Source organism: Saccostrea echinata, unplaced genomic scaffold (assembly GCF_033153115.1).
Source record: "Saccostrea echinata isolate AGI-Se365-2 ecotype Australia unplaced genomic scaffold, CSIRO_AGI_Sech_v1 ptg000005l, whole genome shotgun sequence".
Lineage (NCBI taxonomy): Eukaryota > Metazoa > Mollusca > Bivalvia > Ostreida > Ostreidae > Saccostrea > Saccostrea echinata.
The window spans coordinates 12,943,131-12,963,463 of NW_026889754.1; positions in this window are offsets into that span (position 1 = coordinate 12,943,131).

A 20,333-nucleotide genomic window follows, 5' to 3' on the forward strand; every position below is an offset into this window, starting at 1 on the left:
AAGTCTTCAAGTGTTAGATTTCAGTCCAGTGGGTTGTCATCTGCTCCACTTTGAATTATGCTGTTATAGGGATTCCCCTTTTTAACATTGTCCCGTATTTATAAATATATAGGTAAATATATATATAACACGTCTTTGAAATCCTGAAAAGGAAACAATGTTAAACTATACATTCGTATATTTACAGAGAAATTAAGACAATACAACAAATTTAGTAAGATATGTGCACTGTTTACTCTAGTCTCTTAGACACTTACTTTCCTCCGACATTGGATAGACAGAGCGGGGGGTGGATCTGCTCAACAATGAGAACGTTCTATGACGACAGTTTTCTCTGGATCTGGAGGATTAACGATGACTGTTTTATCTGGATCTGGAGGATGGACGGCGACTATTTTCTCTGGATCTGGAGGATGGACGACGACTGTTTTCTCTAGATCTAGATCTGGATCTGGATCTGCTCAACTGCGAAAACGTTTAACGATGACCGTTTTCTCTGGATCTGGAGAATCTGCTTAACTGGGAGAACGTTTAACGACGACTGATTTTTTCTGGATCTGGAGGATCGACGACAAATGTTTTCTCTGGATTTGCTCAACTGCCATAACGTTTGACGACGACTGTTTTTTTTCTCTGGATCTAGATCGGGATCTGCTCAACTGTGATAACGCTGGCCAGCAACTGTTTTCTCTAGATCTGGAGGATCTGGCTGGTGAGGGACTCTTTGAAGAAGAAATCCTTAGAGGCGCCTATTTTGTTACCTACTCCTACAATGCCATTGGAATAGATTATAAAGGGGACTTCAACCTTTAATTTTTATTTATTTATAAATTGTTCTTTTGTGATAGATGATAATCAGTAAAATATTCTAAATCAGGGGTAATGTCTACAATAAATAGTAGATTTACAGACTAGCATGAAATTAATTACAAGAAACATGCAAAAATAAATTGGAAAACAAAGAATGATGAGGAAGTAAAGATCAAGAATGATAAATGCACTGTACCATATGATTTCTGTGTTTTTGAACTCAACCACTTTGGAGGTTGTGGTGGTGTGGGAAGAACCGGATTACTAGAGCTTGTTTTGGAAGTATCCGTTTCCTGTAGGATAATTAAATAAAACATTTATCAGAAGCAATCGTCATTAAAATAAAGTATTTTTGAAGCATTAAAAAAGTAAATAAAAGCTTAAAAGGTGAAAGGTTTTACCTTCATGTAAATGAATTTTTGATAATACCTGTTGTAAAAGGATTTCTTTTTGGGAATTCTCTTCCCCAGTGGAACATCATCACCCGACTCCTCAGACTTATCACACGTTGTGATGTTTGCCATGCCACAATCTTCTTTCTCATCTGATGATTAAAATACATGTGAATTTCGAGATTTTTTTTTTGCAATGCCTCTTATAAATGTTTCAATATGAGTCATCTAATATGTAAGTGCAAGTTAGGAAATTTTCTAATTTTTGAGATACAAACCAATCCCGATTAAAATAAAACCGATTGAAATTAATGGAAAATTACTTAGTAATCAAACTAAAGGCAAGTGCCACCTAGAAAACATATTTAAAAATAAATCAAGTAATTTGTAAACCATGTTACAACAAAACAACCACATTTCACGATGAACTCACGGTAGCTTTCGTCTTTATATATATCCGGTCGGGATCGGTATAACTTTGCGAAAAATAAGACTAAAGGAACACTAAACAAAACTGGTTTTGCCATGTGTAAACACTTGCTTTAATTAGTCTACGTGCAAAAAAATAATTAAAATCCATGACATGCGATGTGCCACCCATTGCCTGGTTTCTGGTGGACTGCCTCTTAAAATTAAAAAAAGGTAACTTTATAATTGTAAAATACTTTTAGGGTGTGCATTAAAATTCTTCAACAATCCATTTACATCAATTAAATGATTATGGTACTATGTTTTACTCACAGTGCGAACATAAACCTAGATAATTCTGGTTTCTGAGTTAAGTAAGGACAGATATGTTTATTTTATAATTTCTTAAATGTTAAAATACTATTTTAAAATATGCAGCAAGCAATTATACGGTTACATGGAAGTGTGAAAAATAATTTGTCTTCGTTTCTTCATGCGGAAAATCCACCGAGGTTACAGGAGATAATCGATGATGCAAAGTGAAGAAAATGTGCCCTAATTAACAGATAATTAAATGCTCTGCCTTAAAATTGAAAGACGGTAGATTTGATTGATTGAAGTTTCAGTTATGAAGAATTTATGTTCCGATTTTCTGATTATCCCAAATCTTACTACTTGTATGTCGCAAAATTTTTTTCTGTGTCGCACGGATAAAACTTGAATCGTTACCGTGTCGGGGAAAATTTTACTGTGTGCGGGCCGATACAGTAAACCATGCACCTCATGGAGAACCCTGCTAGGGTAACTTAAAGAGCAGAAAACATAATGTCATCAGTAATTGCCAGTGAAGTAGTATCGAGGGAAGATTTACGTGATTTATCTCTTCTAGCAAATAAAGAACTTACTTGAAGTCGTAAATGAAGATATCGAGGCTGAAGAGGGACAGCCTACTGTAACCGCACTCAGTGCACCAGAAAACGAACAGTCAACCTTTTTAAATATTTCTTACTACCCCTCGGCGTATTTGCAAGCAAAGCGCATTTGCAATTGTCGATCATATAATTTCAAGAGGTGGCCTTGGAGAGACAATGAAGAAAATAATAATATTAATGTTTTGAAACTTTAAGCTGTATAATTTGCATTACAGGATTTTTGTAATGAAATTGTCATTTTTCTATACATTTATTAACTGATAATACAAATGCAGTTGCATTTGTCAGGAAAAATGGTGGAAGCCGTTCTTTGAATGTAACAAAAATGCTAGAAAAATCTAGATGTGGGCATATGACAGAAATATATGGCTTTCTTCTGCTCATATTTCTGAGGTAAAAAATTATACAGCTGACTTTGAAAGCAGAAATTTAAGATATGCTTGATAAAAAAAAGTATTTCAAGTTGCTATTTCAAAATAGAATTTTAAACCTGAAATTAATTTTTTTGCTTCGTACAACAATTGTCAAATAGAAAAAAAAATTGTTTCATGGAAACCCATCCTCGCAATGCCAGGGGGTCTGGAGTCAACGCGTTGCCGTGGGACCCCTGGCAAATTTTATTCCATAGTTTATGGGCTGACTTAACGACGCTTATCGGAAAAATTACAGATCTTGATTTGTTTTTCTTATCTCTTAACCAATCACATTGAGCCATTCTATGATAAACAACTTGTAACACGTGCATTAGAATCCCTTCTTTTTTTTTCATTATCTTAATATTTATATTTAATTTGTTTGGTGCTTCTCAATGAGAGAACCAAGTCCTAAAATATCGAATGGAATTTTCCGGGAATCCCACGGCAACATGTTGACTTAGGACCCCTGGCATTGCGAGGACGATAGAAACCAGAACTTTAATCATACGCAATTAATATATATTTTCTATCTCTTGGACTCAACCATACTAGGGAACAGTCATGAAAATGTTAATAGGAGATCCATTCATGAGAATGTTAATAGCAGATCCATTGTATATTCACAAACGCAAAACATTACTACAGCAACCAGGGAAAAGCGACATTCACAAACTCTGGGACAAATTAGACACGCTGATATGTCTATTATCAGGAGATCGATAAAAAAAATCCAAATACATTTTTAACAAACTGATAAAAATAATAGTTGAGAGTGAATTGCCACATATTTAGCAAGATTGTTTGGATATTCAGAAATGGTATAAATTTTTTTAATACTTTTATAAAACAGTTAATATCCACGAGTTATCCACGAACTTACGTTAAAAGAAGAAACAGCATTGTGATATCTTTCCTCATTGTTGCTTCTTTAGCGGACCTCCCAAACATCTCCGACGATGACTGTACTCTATTTAGCATTCGGTCTTCTTAACAACAAACTAATATGCACTCTAAATGTATCATGTGACCTGTGGGTTCATATTCTACCATCCTCAACTGGATTTCTAACCATTCTTCGGAGGATGACGTCATCACTTTCTTTGATAACAGTCAAGAGCTCGCCAGATATTGGAAAGTCCACTAAGACGCAAAGGCCATTCTTAGTGCTATAACAACTCTTGTTCCTTTTTTCCCATTTTCTTCAACGGAAATCCAACAAAAAGCTGAATTTTCACCTAGGCAGTGGCTTTATGGTAGAGATTTCTCTCTCCCTTTGCAATCCATGTTATCAGCGTTTTCCCATTATTCCTCTCTCTTTAGAAATTATAGAGAAACTTTTATTTGAGAAAGGATTTCTCTCATTCTTGAACAACAGTTGCCTGATGTGATGGATTTTTTGACTCCATACATACCGAGCAGAAGAGTGATTATTCTCTCCAGATAAGTCTAAGATTAAACACGACCTATATAGCACCATTCCACAATTTCATGCTGGCCCCTCTTCAGCTGTCGTGGGAAATCCATTAACAAAAAAACCCTGTTCATCAGAGGCTGTAAATATGTTCTTTAATCCATCAAAGAGTCTACAAAAGTCCCCAGTGAATGTTCTTGCACAGGGGTTGGCTGTGATGGGCTTCCCTACGTCTTAACTTCCTAAATTCTCTGGGAAAATGAATCTTCAATACATTCTTTTGTTGTCGGGACATGACCACTGGGAGATGAACATGATAAGGGGTATTAAAAATTATCCCTTTCCACCATGTTACGAGCTGAATCATCCATCATTGCCATATCTTTTAATCCATCATCCCCATATCTTTTAATCAGTCATTCCTTATCTTATAATCCATCATCCCTTACCTTATAATCCAGCATCCCCTTATCCAACTTAAACATGACTGTAGACTATTTAAATTAATAATGTAATATGTAGATACTGAACAGTAATCAAGCTCAAAATCCATTAAAGCAATACAAATCAGGAGCAGAGCAAGCATAGACCCACAAACACATGAGAGGTAGGATCAGGTACCATGGAAGAGAGAGCATCCCCTGGTGACCGGTCACACCCGCCGTGTGCTCCTTGTCATGATCGGGAAATAACGAGACAATTCAGTGTGTAAGTAATGGCCTAACAATCAGTATGAAAAAAGTCAGTCAGCATATGACTTAATGATAGATTGTATTTGCTGACAAGGTCATTGACTTGGTCATAGAACTCACGAAATGATGACTTAAAACGAGACTTTAAATTCTTATTTCATAAACTCTTTTCTCAATAACTTACCTCGTTTAAGATATTGTTCATACGTAGAGCATGCTCTTGCGTATTGAATCAACTGAGAGATATTAACCCGATATGCAAGTGATAAGAAGTTGACGATTGGAAAGTTAAGGTGACCACGTTTATCATAAAGCATTGCTGTTAGATTACTATTAACCTCTTTTTCTAGTAAAATATCCAAATATGAAACAGATGTGTCAGACGTTGTGTTATCTTTTATTTCAAGCTCACTGGGCTATATCGTATCGACATCAAAATGGAAATAGCGATTGTTAATTGAAAATACGTCGTCAGTATATCTAAATGTCGGCTTGAAGGCCACAGCAAGTGTTTTCTTCTTTTCACGAATAAAATTTTGAACAAATTATGCTTCATATGAACATAAAAATAGGTCGGCTCTAACAATTATATACTGAAAATGAATTAATCATTGAAATATCCTCCTCGGTTTTAATCAAACATTTATGATAAGTAAGAGTGCCTTTTCCAATATTGTGAAACATGTGCCCCCCTAGGTCAGGGGGTCCTGTGGGGTGGGGGCACTACTGATTATTATGTATTTGAAAGGCATTTTTTCTTTGTTTCTCTGCTCTGCCTCTGGGTAATAAGAAATCAAACAGAGCATGCTAAGTCTATAGTTATGGTGAGTAATGGTGCCTCTTTCAAAATTGAGAATTTCATGGTCTCTGATTTAATACATGAACCGAATACAATGGTTGGAAAATTGTTACATGATACGCATTGATCTATAAGACCCGTGAGCTTCTTGTTTCCTCTTGTTTAAGGTTTGATTTGTTGAATTTGACCCCCAACCCCCCAGGAGTAGCAGGAAATTCACAGATATTTCTATTTTTAGTAACCATGGCAACACCGTTCATCAAAATCAAAAACTGATGCACTTTATTATGTATCTTAGTGTAGTCTACTTGTGTGCCAAGTTATATTGAAATCAGATCAAAACTATAGGAGGAGTAGCGTTTTGAAGGAATTTCACAGAAATTTCTATTTTTAGTAACCATGGCAATGCTGTTCATCGAAATAAAAACAGATGCAATATATTATGTATCTTAGTGTAGTCTACTTGTGTGCTAAGTTATATTGAAATCAGACCAAATCTGTAGGATGAGTAGCGTTTTGAGAAATTGGTTACAGACGGACACCTTACTATCGCATAAGCTCTTGTGGTCTTTGACCAGTAGAGCTAAAAAAAACAAAAAACAAAACAAAAAAAAAAAACCTTCTTGGACTAGTTTTACATTTTCATATATCCTTCTCCCTCCACAGGAACTTCTTTAATTGATAAAAAGAAGAAAAGCATATCCATAGAAAAAGAAGAGACACTCCTATTATTGAGAGCGTATCAGAATCGCCCATGTGTTCGGGGGAATAGTAGAAGAGATCAGGGATGATCAAGAAAAGTGCCTATGGCATTGCAAAATCAGTATTAACCCGGTTCTCTAAAACAATCGAGGGATAGCTTTGAGGAAAATTAAGAAGCTTAATGCGGCAAAGGAACCAAATGAAAAACACTGATGTTTGGTAAACAAAAAAGTATCATTTTTATTCCCATAAAAAAAAATACAGATTGTAAATTCATAATCATCCATGAGGGCTAACATGTAAAGAAAAAAAATAATTCTTTAAACTTAATAAGAAATACGCAAAAAAAATTATAATAATTTGCGAAACTATTAAATATATAACTTATTTTGTTAAATTTTGGTTATAGCGTGCAAGTTGATAAGAGTTAGAAAAATAGAAGCCCGTTCCCAGCAGAATGTTTGTTCGTTGTTTAACGTCCATCTCGAGAATTTTTCACTCATATGGAGACACCACCACTTGCCGGTGGACAGCTGCAAACTTTGACCTATACTCGGCACTCAGGGCCATTGTGCTGTGTGGGATCTTTTCCGTGCCAGCATCCACTGCGACACAAACCTCGGTTTATCCGAAGGACCGGTATTTACGTCCCACAGTGGTATTCCAACCCGTGACGTAAGGATTAACTCCTCACTCCGCGACTGTAGAGCAGACGCTCTACCACTGCGCCACGCTAGCGATTCCCCAGCAGGAAACGACAGAGGTAAAATATATCACTAAGCAGGGAAACTCTACGCCTCCATAGGAACAAGTTACATGTATCATCTCTTATCACTGGCCTTGATGAATGGACCAACAGACACTGAAGCAGAGTCTACGGAAAGTATTCCACGACAATCAAGACAACTGCCAAAAGTACATCGACCATGTGATTTCAGCCAAAAACATGACGACCTAGTCTTCCACAGGCTACTCACCAATCTACCCACGGGAGCTAGGGACACGCTTCAAAACCAACCTGAACCCTGCACAGAGGTAAGCTTTTCTGAAATTAAAGAAAATCCTATAAAACATTCTACTGACTGTAGAAATGAAATTTTTCAGGAAGCCGAGGACAACATGACCAGGACAAGCATAAGACCAATTATGATAAACATCACGATATAGTTGGGTACAATTTCCAAGTCACCGACTTAGTTCTGCTACAGAACCTGAAGCGGAAGACGAAAATGGGCATTGGATTTGGAAATTTAGCTGTTTCCACACATCATTACCGAAGTAAACAAATCTGGTACTATATATACCCTCATATCATCCAGTAGCAAGCTAATCAAACGTCATGGTGCACAACTGAAACTTTACGAAAAAAGTTTGACCAAATCATCTGTTTCTTCTTTGCAGGGCCAAGTACTTGCTAACCAGGACAACTGCAACAGTTCAATACCATTACTTGCTTCTTTCTGTTTGAAGAGTTCAGCCAAAATTATCTTGGATGGAATTGCAAATGATTCCGGCCACCACGTCATGGAGACACGCACGAAGGAGGACAACCATTTTCCAGTGATCTAGCCGCGGTGTCACAGTGTAATTCTATGGTATATACATCTATTTTGTATGCTATATTAACAAATATTTGCTCTTGGTCTGCAGCTGATGTCAACAATGTTATTTTTTAAGGCCATATATCCTGCATACTAATCAATTCATTTCTTTACCCAGTTATTTGCAACACTCAGACTTTTAAAACAATTGAGAGCTATTGTTGACAAATCCAGTTACTCCAACAATGCAGTTTTATATACTGAGGAGGAATCTTGTATGTGGTCGGATTGGGTTCAGTTCTTTTCCAAGCAGTTTCCATTAAGGGTGTGCGGGTTTTCCAAATCTTTAATATATTTTTTTAAAATAATTATTATACACTTACGTTTGAATTAAAACTTGGATATGCCCTTGCACTTCCTGAAATTTTTAAGTGACCTCAATATTGCAAGTAAAACTGCTAAATTCATGTGACTGTCACATGACGTGACGAGTCTAAATAGAAAACCTTAGTGTCCTCAATATGTAGTTAGTAACCATTATTACATTTGTCAGATGTTAGAAAAGTACTAAAAAGGAAATGCCATTGCGATTAAGAATGTATTTTTTTTTTCACAAACAAGTGCTTAAATTTTCATTGATCACCTTAACTGTACTGCGCTCCGTTTTCTCCTTGTTATGATCGGGTAATTAATTACGGAAATCCATATTCGATTCCGTGTGTACAGTTTAAGTATTGCATTTTAGTATTTTTGTAACAATCAGATTACTTTTACATTGTTCAGGTTGTGAGTATATATTTTCAAATGTAGTACATATGCACTAATGTCTGTGGCTTAATTAAGGGACGTCATGTATTTTCAGGGTGCTTTGCTGTGTGTTGCTTGTGACATCTCTGCCGCACGTAAATTTTGTGGCTTTGATTCTATTCGTAATGCAGCAAGCTCAGACTGTCCCAAATGTTTCGAAAACTTTCGGCAGAGCTTAGATATGTTGAACAGAAATATTACAGATAATAGGAGAGACCTAAATATTAAAGATAATACGAGTGAAAAATTAACTTGTAAGTGCCATTGTGTGCGCAAGCACATTTATTTATTATTATTATGCCTCCTGTCAGTTTGTCTCTATATAGTCAATACCCAACTATTTTCGCATAGTGGTCTAAGGATTTATATAGCGTAAGCATACAATGCCGAAATAGAGCACGGCTTCTTTTTCTGAAGAAAATCGGACAGCGCCCACGCCGGGGATCGAACTCACGACCCCGAGATTGTCAGTCCGACGCGCTACCAATTACGCCACAGACGCCGTTATCTATAGCACTGTATTATAATATATATAAACTTAGTTTCAAATATTTTACACTAAAAGAAAAAAAAATAAACAAAATAATTTTTATAAAATAGCATCTTGCAATTTTTTACCCTTCACACAACTAAAATTCTCTGAAACTATCTGTACATGGAACATTCAAAATTAAAGAAAAAAGATTATGACGTACATGTAGCACAACATGACGTCATAATAGGGGTGTACTAACATGAATATAAGAGGTGATGAAACATTGGAAATGGAGAAAATATTGTCGTTTTTATAAAATAGTCAGCATAATAATAACAATAGTGTTGTACTTTGCATGCACTATGCCTAAATAGTAGTCAGGCTTTGACACATAGTGCACTCGCCTCCGGCATGTGTCAAACCCTGACTACTATTTAGGCATAGTGCATGCAAAGTACAACACTATTATATAATTAGAAATCATGAATGTGGACTTCAATGTACCCCTATTGTATAGACTTAGTACTATATATGGACTACAATGTACCCCTATTGTATAGACTTAGTACTATATATATACTACAATGTACCCCTATTGTATAGACTTAGTACTATATATATACTACAATGTACCCCTATTGTATAGACTTAGTACTATATATGGACTACAATGTACCCCTATTGTATAGACTTAGTACTATATATGGACTACAATGTACCCCTATTGTATAGACTTAGTACTATATATATACTACAATGTACCCCTATTGTATAGACTTAGTACTATATATGGACTACAATGTACCCCTATTGTATAGACTTAGTACTATATATGGACTACAATGTACCCCTATTGTATAGACTTAGTACTATATATATACTACAATGTACCCCTATTGTATAGACTTAGTACTATATATGGACTACAATGTACCCCTATTGTATAGACTTAGTACTATATATATACTACAATGTACCCCTATTGTATAGACTTAGTACTATATATGGACTACAATGTACCCCTATTGTATAGACTTAGTTCTATATATGGACTACAATGTACCCCTATTGTATAGACTTAGTACTATATATGGACTACAATGTACCCCTATTGTATAGACTTAGTTCTATATATGGACTACAATGTACCCCTATTGTATAGACTTAGTACTATATATGGACTACAATGTACCCCTATTGTATAGACTTAGTACTATATATGTACTACAATGTACCCCTATTGTATAGACTTAGTACTATATATATACTACAATGTACCCCTATTGTATAGACTTAGTACTATATATTTAATACAATATTGTCAATGTAGGTCAGTATATGTAATATTTCAATAGTGCCAGGATCAATGCATAAATTTTGTGGTAAAAGAAGTACTTACATTTAAATATTAATATAAATTTGTTTTCTGAAAAAAGAAAAGCTGTTTCGAAGTTACTCTGAAATGTAGAAAAACTATCTGTGGAGTTTTTACCTTATCTACTATTCCTTTCACAGACACTCGAACATTTTCAGAACGTGTCTTTACGTTGGCAATTTGCTTTACTTCTGGGAAGAGAAATTTGTTGATTTGAAGGTCTTTAATGTCATGAGATGTGTTCATAACCTATGTTAAAGATTAAAAGCAGTATTTCAAATAATTTTAAACATACAGTAATATAGTCCAATGTACAATGTGTACGTAAAATGAAATATTACATAAATTTGTATGTACAATGTTAATAAATAAATGTCCATAAATAATGAATTGGACTTCGAAACGGAAATTTTTTTTATGTTCTAAATGACCCATTCTTATAGCCGAATCTATTATGTCCCCCTTTTTTGTTCCAACAGATGTTGATAAATGAGGACTATCTTATCAGAGCAATTCTATTGATTTCATCTAATCTGGATAAATTAAAATGAAGCTACAATTTTGCTTGTAATTCATGAAGAAGCTACTAGTTTATTTAAGCTATCATGAAGCTATCAAAATAACTTTGGGAACAAAATGAAAGATTGTCAATTGTAACAGGGAGCAATAAAGCTGTTCCGCACATCATTCCCCTTATATCATATGGCACCCCTTATATATTTAATTGATTACAGGTGAAATTCTGAAATCTGAATACTTGTGTTCAATTTATAATGCAAAATATGTACATTGCATTTCTTTGGAAATTAGTCAATTAGTCATATGCCTTATAAATCAAGTGTTAGCTACTCAAAATTGTTAAATAATGTATCATGTGCATGCTGTTTTGTGTTATGATTCCACACTGTATGGGCACTAAACATGCTAAGTAAGCATGGTCATATATTTTGAAATATCAGTTACATTCACGACAAGTAATAGTCGACATATTTAACTAAGGAAGTTTGTTTATTATAATCGTAATTAAATTCACGTGGCACACTACTTTTCAAATATTTGTTCAGAACTACATATTTCATTGTTGAACCTTAATATATGTACCCTTTGTAGCCCCACCCTAAGTCCAGTGGCCATGATTTAATCTTATTTCTTTAATAATAGCAAAAATTCTAACGGCAAAAATAAAGAAATCGAAATTTCCTGGCAATAAACACATCTACATACTGTGTCCTAAATACCTGAAAAGTTTGATGAAATTCTGTGCAGTGGTTTAATAGGAGTTATGCTGTCAAACTGTTTATCTCTATATTCAAGATATGGCCAAAAATCTAAGTTGAAAAGTGCGGAAATTCCCAGAAAAATAATGGAATCGTAATTTCATGGCAAAATGCACAACTAAACATTGTGTCCTAAATATCTACAAAGTTTGATGAAATTCTGTGCAGCAGTTTAAGAGGGGTTGTGCTGACAAAAAAACTTGACTGACTGATGGATGGGTCAAAAAAATTATACCCCCCGCAACTTGTTGCATGGGGTACAAATATGAAAAGTTTACAGATAGGAAAACGGACAGACAGACAGATGGAAAGACAGACTGACCTGGACAAAGCCCCCTAAGCCTACGGCTAAGGTGAGGTAACAATACCATTTCTTTTTTATCACTTTCAATGCATACCTCAACTGTTGTTGACATTGTGGAGTTTAAAGTGGACTTTCCATTGTATATACATCAACTTTCAAAGCTTTAATCGTTAAACTGCTTCCCATTTCAAAAGGGTACAGTTGAATCTTCTTTCCCCAGAACTTTATTTCAATACTTCCCGTTGTGTCAGAAAGGGTGACTATTTTTCTTGTTGAATTTTGTGTTTCAAGTACTGCTGTTGACTGAACATAAGAGATTAGCACTCATTAAGGTATATTAATATATTGGTATTTCCATTAATTATTCTATTGTGAATTATTCCTAAAGGCTTTTTTGATATTTTGGATTATCTTTTTAAGTGAAAAATTTCATGCGATAATGTTGCATTTCACTTCAGAAATGTCATGAAGTTTGGACTTTGGTGATAAGTTCTAGATATGCAGAACTTAAGGGAGAACTGGACTATTCTGGACTTGATCTACAAATTTTAACCAAAGACGAGACAACTCGCAATCTCTATGTCAAGAAGGTAAACAAAAGCAAACACGAGCAGAAAATTTACGAAAGAAATATGGCACATACTTTACCGTTCTCATAGATTTTGAATACTTTGATGCCATAACTTTTGGTGTCATAGACCTTCAGGTACAATATTTTAAAAGGGATATGTTTTAAGTTATTAATAGAAAAGGATATATTTAGTCAAAACATTTCGAAAGTTCAATCTAGAAGAGAAATATGATGAATTTTAAGTACTTTTCAAAACAAACTGGAAATGGAAAAAAAAGTAAAGAAGAATGCGTATCGAATTGTATGACCCTTGCTTTGTAATCCGAAAAAGAGAAGAAAAGAACTTTTGCTGCACGTACTCTAACCGAAGAAAAAAGACATTTCCTTCAGATATAATTAAACGAATGAAAGTTATATATGATGCTTATGCACCACAGATCAACAGTTTATTAAATAAACTTCCAATAAAGTGAATAACTTCCAAGGAAAGAAAAATCTGTGCATCCTTTTTCTCGGAAAGGCGTCTACTATGGAATAGTTTTAGTGCTATTTGCTAATACTGAAATAGTCATCATTCAAACTATTCAATGGCAGCATTCCATTTCCATTAATATTACTTTTATTATTATCCATGAACTGTTAAACTGTAGATAAAGAAAAAGATATACTGCTGAGTCTGCAACCTGCATTGTAGAGAACGTCATGAATTCAGCTGCAGATGTTGATGCTTTCCTCGCCAGCCATCCAAAGCCAGGCAACATGACAAGCTTTGTGAACAGGTTTTAACGGTGTAGAACAGAACCCGCGGCCACAAAATACAATGGATTTAAATTTGGAGGTAATTACAATGTCATTTCTTATAAGCAAGGTTTCTTTTGTACGTAATAATAAACTTATCCAGAAAATGCAGCAAAAGATGCTTTTAAATTTAATATTAAACTATACCTTAGAAACATTGTTTTGTAAATTTCTTGACACAGGCTTTATGGAGCAGCAGATGTCAGGCTTCAGACATCTTGTGATGTACACTGACCACCAATTTCAGCTTCTGGCTAAGGCCCAAACTTGGTTTTTGGACGCCACATTCAGAGTTGTGAACAAACAGGAGAAATATGGAAGACCAAAGCATGAGATTGGTTGTGATATGGGAAAAAAGAGGAAAGATAAATCTTAGTAGCCCTTAACTATTTCCTTTTATTTTATAACGAATGTTGTTTATATGGTCAGTTTGGATTCTATTATTTAGCGGCATTTATGCTGATGAGAACTCCATAAAAGTTCAGAGTTTTGTTAAACTTTCCTTTTAAAGAATATACAAGCATCATCATCCCGTTCCCAGTCTCCCGCATGGTGCAGTGGCAGAGCGTCTGCTTTAGAGTCCCAGAGTAAGGAGGTGGGACGTGGAGACCGGTCCTTCGGATGAGACCCTATAAACCGAGGTCCCGTGTCGCAGTAGATGCTGGCATGAAAAAGATCCCTCACTGCTCAATGGCCCTAAGTATACGTCAAAATTTGCAGCTCACCGGCAAGTAGTGGCATCTCCATATGAAGGAAAATTCTCGAGAAGGACGTTAAACAACAAACATCCCATTCCCTTTCAACTGGCGAAACCAAAGGAGACAACGTAAGACAAGAGGTCCATGGGAAACAAAGCCCCCTTGATATGAAATTGACATGTCTATATATCCTTAACCCTCTTCAGCTTGTGACTTTCATCTGTCAGTCACACATGATAGAGGGGTTGTTCTATCCTAGAAAAAAGAATCTGTTGAATTATGGACAGATGCGCTTTGAATCTATTCTTAGACACAAGAGCAAAAGTAACAGAGGCCTGCCAGATGCCTTATCTATCAATATGGAGGGAATTATACTTGAGTATGTCAAGGTCTTATGTTTATTATACCCCCTCCATTTTCTAGGTACATTGTTCTCTCATAAAATACGTTCGTAGTGTGGTGGCTTTTGAAACCGGATATTTTTGCCTATGAGTTTAATTCCACCGGTACCTATAAGAAACGGCTAGACTAGCACATTTTATGGCACAGAGAACGAGGCGCTAGATTTGTGCGCATGTTGATGTTGTGTGTCACTGTGTTTACCTGTTGCGGCTATAGCTGAGAGAAACACAATATTGGTTTAAACCCTATTCGTCGATTAAACGTAACTTACTTCCTGTCCGATTTTTAATATGAATTCTTAACTCTGATAATGTGAGAATTTTTTTAATGTTTTCATGTCTTAAGATGTAAGATTTTTACTTCTGAAGTTTAAAATTATGTCCATTATACATGCACTTATTCCGGAGTTATTTCAAAATAATACAAGTCGCCCGCGTGGCGCAGTGGTTAGAACGTCTGCTCTAGAGTCGCAGAGTAAGGAGTTGATCCTTACGTCGCGAGTTCGAATTCCACTGTGGGACGTGGAGACCGGTCCTTCGGATGAGACCGTATAGACCGAGGTCCCGTGTCGCAGTAGGTGCTGGCACAAAAAAGATCCCTCACTGCTCAATGGCCGTAAGTGCCGAGTATAGGACAAAATTTGCAGCTCTTCCCCGGCAAGTGGTGGCGTCTCCATATGAGTGAAAATTCTCGAGAGGGACGTTAAACAACATAACAAACAAACATAATAGTACAAAGGTAAATATTTTAAAATACAGATGTTTACCATTCACTTCTTTAAGTAATTCATCACAAACGTAATCTGTGTTCTGTTATTTTATTATTTAAGTCCTGGCCAATCAGGTTAGGCATTTATTTTTAGTATATTATTGGGTTACTCTGCCTATAAATAGAACTACTCATGAAATTTATATTCGCTCTGCTAAGGTCAACAACTGAAAGGTTCGCTTCACAAGAATTTCGTGTTCGTTTTCTTTAGAATGTAATGCTTAGTAAATTTTTATTCAAAATGTAGCTTTATCTTCTTTGCTCCTGGGTATTACAGTCCCTGAAACGTTCTACTTTCCCACTTGAAAGGTGAGCGAACGCTGAACGAGCGGTGAACGAACGCAGAGCGAACGGTGAGTGAACGATGTGTGACACTGAACGCAACTTGGTGAACGATGTGTGAACGGTGAGGGAACGCAGAACGCGAACGGAGCGCAAACGCGAACGCAAAGTGAACGGTGAACGAACGGTGAACGCAAGATGAACGATATATTCGGAATGTCTCTGATTTTTTCCTTGCATTGAAACTATTTTATTGTATTATAATGTCAGGTGCCAAAAAAAAAATAAATAATAAATAAGTAAACCAATAAATGAATGAATAAATAAGTAAATAAAATAAATTCTCCAAAATTGTCCTAAGAAAGACGATTCATGTACATTAAGTTTTTAATCATACGATGTTTAATGCATTAAAACATTGCAATTGTTGCCGAACGCTGAAGTATAACAGATATTTTTTTAGTTGGAAAATAAAAATGTTTATTCTTATTTGATAACAAATCAGAGAAAACTTCTGACTTATAGAATGAATTAAAGCGATTGTAACATCCTTCATATATCTCCGTGTCAAAGCGATTTCATGTAAAGTAATGAAAAAAAAATAATTACAAAGGTCAGTGGACGTTTTGCATTTATACGCTCGTATTTTAAATTTTTAATACAATAATATATTATGTGTCATTTCTATTTTTCATGATGATTTATTGAGCAGACTTCTACATGTATCTGTAGATGGCCGTGATTATACTCGGACAAGATAATACAAAAATACATATTCATATTATTTGTTATAAATTCAATTTTCAGAAATTGATATTTAAGTAATATGCTGTTATAATTTCTATTAAACAGACAAATAAGAGAGAGAGAGAGAGATATTCCGTTTTAGCCCCCCCCTTCCTTTCAGGCTTCACTAAATGTTTGTACCTATATCAAACAATAACTCTGAAATTTTTTTCTAAATATATTAGACAGTGAAAGTAACTTTTTTTTTATCAACAAATCATATCCATCTGTTTGACAGTATTACTCGTTTTTATTTTCCTGCTTCAAGTTCACACGAAGTGTACGTGCTTGTCCTGTCAATCAAAATCATTCGACATTGTGCAGGTGTGAAAGTTATAACAAGTTATAACATTTATTTTTTTCATTTCTAGATTTGATACCAACATTTGAATAATAAATGAATAAAATATATTGGGCATTAAACACTTGAATTTGAAACATACTCTCTGCCAATTTCAAATACCACCGCCGACACGTGTGCATTGTGAACTACTATTGTTTTGTGACTTTTTTAGATGTATGTTTGTTTTAAGACTGAAATTTTTGTTCTAAAAAAGACCTTAACTTTTTTTTAACAGGTTAATTAATTTTTTCTGGAAATACAGTACTGACTAAGTAACCGATTTAGGGGAAAAGTGTGGGGGGGGGGGGGGGGTATTAATCATATCGAATGGCAAACATATAAAGTTACGGTGAAGAAAGAATTTTTTTTCTCTATAACTATAGACTGTACATACATGTATTATAGTAGCGAAAATTCTGTAGTGCATTACATTTTAAATAAATATTTCCTTTAAACACACTATCAATTCAATTCGCTCCAAAGATAATAAATTAACAGGATATCCGCAGTACTATGTATAACTCTCAGAACTAGTTCTATCATATTTTCTGAAGTAACTGAATAAAAAAACGTGTTAGAAATAAATATTTTCGTAATTTTGCTGCGTAATTATTTGACTTGGATAATTATATCTCCATTAACGATTTGTCGTCTTTAACAAAACAACAAAATGTTGCAGTGCTTGAAGTATTTGCACATTGCCCTTAGTTAAATTTAATATTTCAGCATCGTTCTACATAGGTACACAATGTGCTTATAACAACATTTATTTTCCAGAGTAATTTAATAAATAACCTAATAGTTAAGTAAGAATAATAAAAATATAAATCTTGGATATTTTCCCCCATGAAATAATGATTCTTCAAACACGATATGTTAGTTATTAAATTAAAAAATCTGTAACTCCTTACCTACAAAAAGATAAGTCCTTTCACTTGGGAGTTCAGAATGGCAATGAAAACTGAACGATAGGTGAACGCTGAACGCAAGGTGAACGCAAAGTGAACGGAACGAAGAGCGAACGCTGAACGCAAGGTGAACGCTGAACGCGAGCGCACGGTGAACGGTGAACGCAAAACTGTGAACGGAGAGCGAACGGTGAACGCACGCTGAACGAACGGTGAACGAACGGTGAGCGAACGGAAAAATGGGAAAGTAGAACGTTTCAGGGACTGTAAATAAAGTAACTAAGTACATAGTTATGATGAGCAAAAGTGCCTTTTAAAAAATTGTGAATTTCATGGCCCCAGGGTCAGGGGTTCTGATGTTAGGGCGGGGCTCTATAGATTATATAGTGAAAATGCATTAATTCTTTGAAAATCTTTTTCTCTGCTTCTGGATATTAAATAAAGTAACTAAGTACATAGTTATGATGAGCAAGAGTACCTCTTCCAAAATTGTGAATTTCATGACCCCAGGGTCAGGGGTTCTGGTGTTAGGGCGGGGCTCTATCGACTATATGGTGAAAATGCATTAATTCTTTGAAAATCTTCTCCTCTGCTCCTGGGCATTAAGGTGATAAACTAAGTACATAGTTATGATGAGGAATAGGGCCTCTTCCAGAATTGTGAAAGCCATTGCCCCTGGGACAAGGGTTCTGGTGCTAGGGCGGGGCCCTATTGATTATATAGTGAAAATGCTTTAATTCTTTGAAAATCTTCTTCTCTGCTCCTGGGTATTAAATAAAGTTACTAAGTACATAGTTATGATGCATAAGGATGCCTTTTCAAAAAATGTGAATTTCTTAGCCCCAGGGTCAGGGGTTCTGGTGTTAGGACGGGGCTCTATTGATTATATAGTGAAAATGCATTGATTCTTTGAAAATCTTCTTCTCTGCTACTGGAGATTATTTAAACAAACTAAGTGCATGGTTATGATGCATAAGGATGCCTTTTCAAAAATTGTGAATTTCATGGCCCCAGGGTCAGGGGTTCTGGTGTTAGGGCGGGGCTCTATAGATTATATAGTGAAAATGCATTGATTCTTTGAAAATCTTCTTCTCTGCTACTGGAGATTATATAAACAACTTAAGTACATGATTATGATAGACAAGGATGCCTCTTCCAAAATTTTTAAATATATGGCCTCAGTTTTTGGGGGTTCTTGAGGAGGGGGGGGGGGCTCTATTGATTATATACTGAAAAAACATTAATGCTATTAATCATTAATTAATCCTGTCTGCTCCTTAGTGTTGAGCTGATAAATAAATTGCTTAGCTATGATGAAAATGGGAGCTTCGAACAGAATTTTTAAATCTTGTGGTCCTAGGGTCAGGGGTTCTGGCATAACGGGGGGGGGGGGGGGGGGGCTTTTGATAATATAGTGGAAAAGTGTTAATTCTTTGAAGTCCATAGTTATGATGATGAGGGTAACTCTTCCAAATTTGTAAATTTCTTGACCCTTGGTCGTGGGTTCTGGTGTTAGGGTAAGGCTTTGTTGAATCTGTAGTGAAAATGCATTGTACCTGTGAAATTCTTCTCTGCTTCTTGGCATATTGGAAGCAAACTGAGTAAAAGTTTAAATGATATGAGTAAGCATATTTCTACCAGATTTTTAAACATCTGGACCAGTGGTCTAAGCATTCTGGTCCTGGGCAGGACTCTATTAATTTGTATTCTACTGAGAGAAGTTATTCCCCTTTTCCATTCACCTTTGATAATTAATCACTGTAAATAATGTATTTGAAAGGTTAATAGAATAAGATAATTATGCAAGAATGTTTATCGTATAATTAAAAAAGTACTTTCTTAGTTTTAATAAACAGGTAGACCTGTAAGTAATAGATAAATAAAAATGAGACAAAAATAACTTATCTTATTAAAAGTTCTTCAAAGACCATAAGAGAGGTCAATGCTAGAGGTCTTAATATGGGTTTATAAATAGTACAGAAGCACTAATAGTTTGTTAATAGTCTGCATAGTGTTAAGTGGGGGACAGATTAGAACTTAATTTATGAGTTGATACTGAATACTAGACTAATTATTTTGTTGATCCTGATCTTCCTACTTCTCTTGCTTTAGGGCAACAAAGCTTCAACTATCAGTGTATTTAACTTCTAAATTGTTGTATTATACTCAGGTGACCGTTAAGGCCCTTGGGCCTCTTGTTTAGATCAACGTCCCTTGTTTTCACATTGTCATGCTTTCAATATATCAAAATGTATGACACTACGCTGTCTAAACCACTGCTCCCGCCAAATTACGACTTTCTCTACTTTAGATTTAAGCGGAAGTGAAACATTTAGTCAACTTGTATAATGTTTCATTTAACAAGAAATACGACGTCGTCGAAATCTTTTGCTTCACAGTTGAATTGGGAATTTGTAGTCACAGAATTGGGAAAAT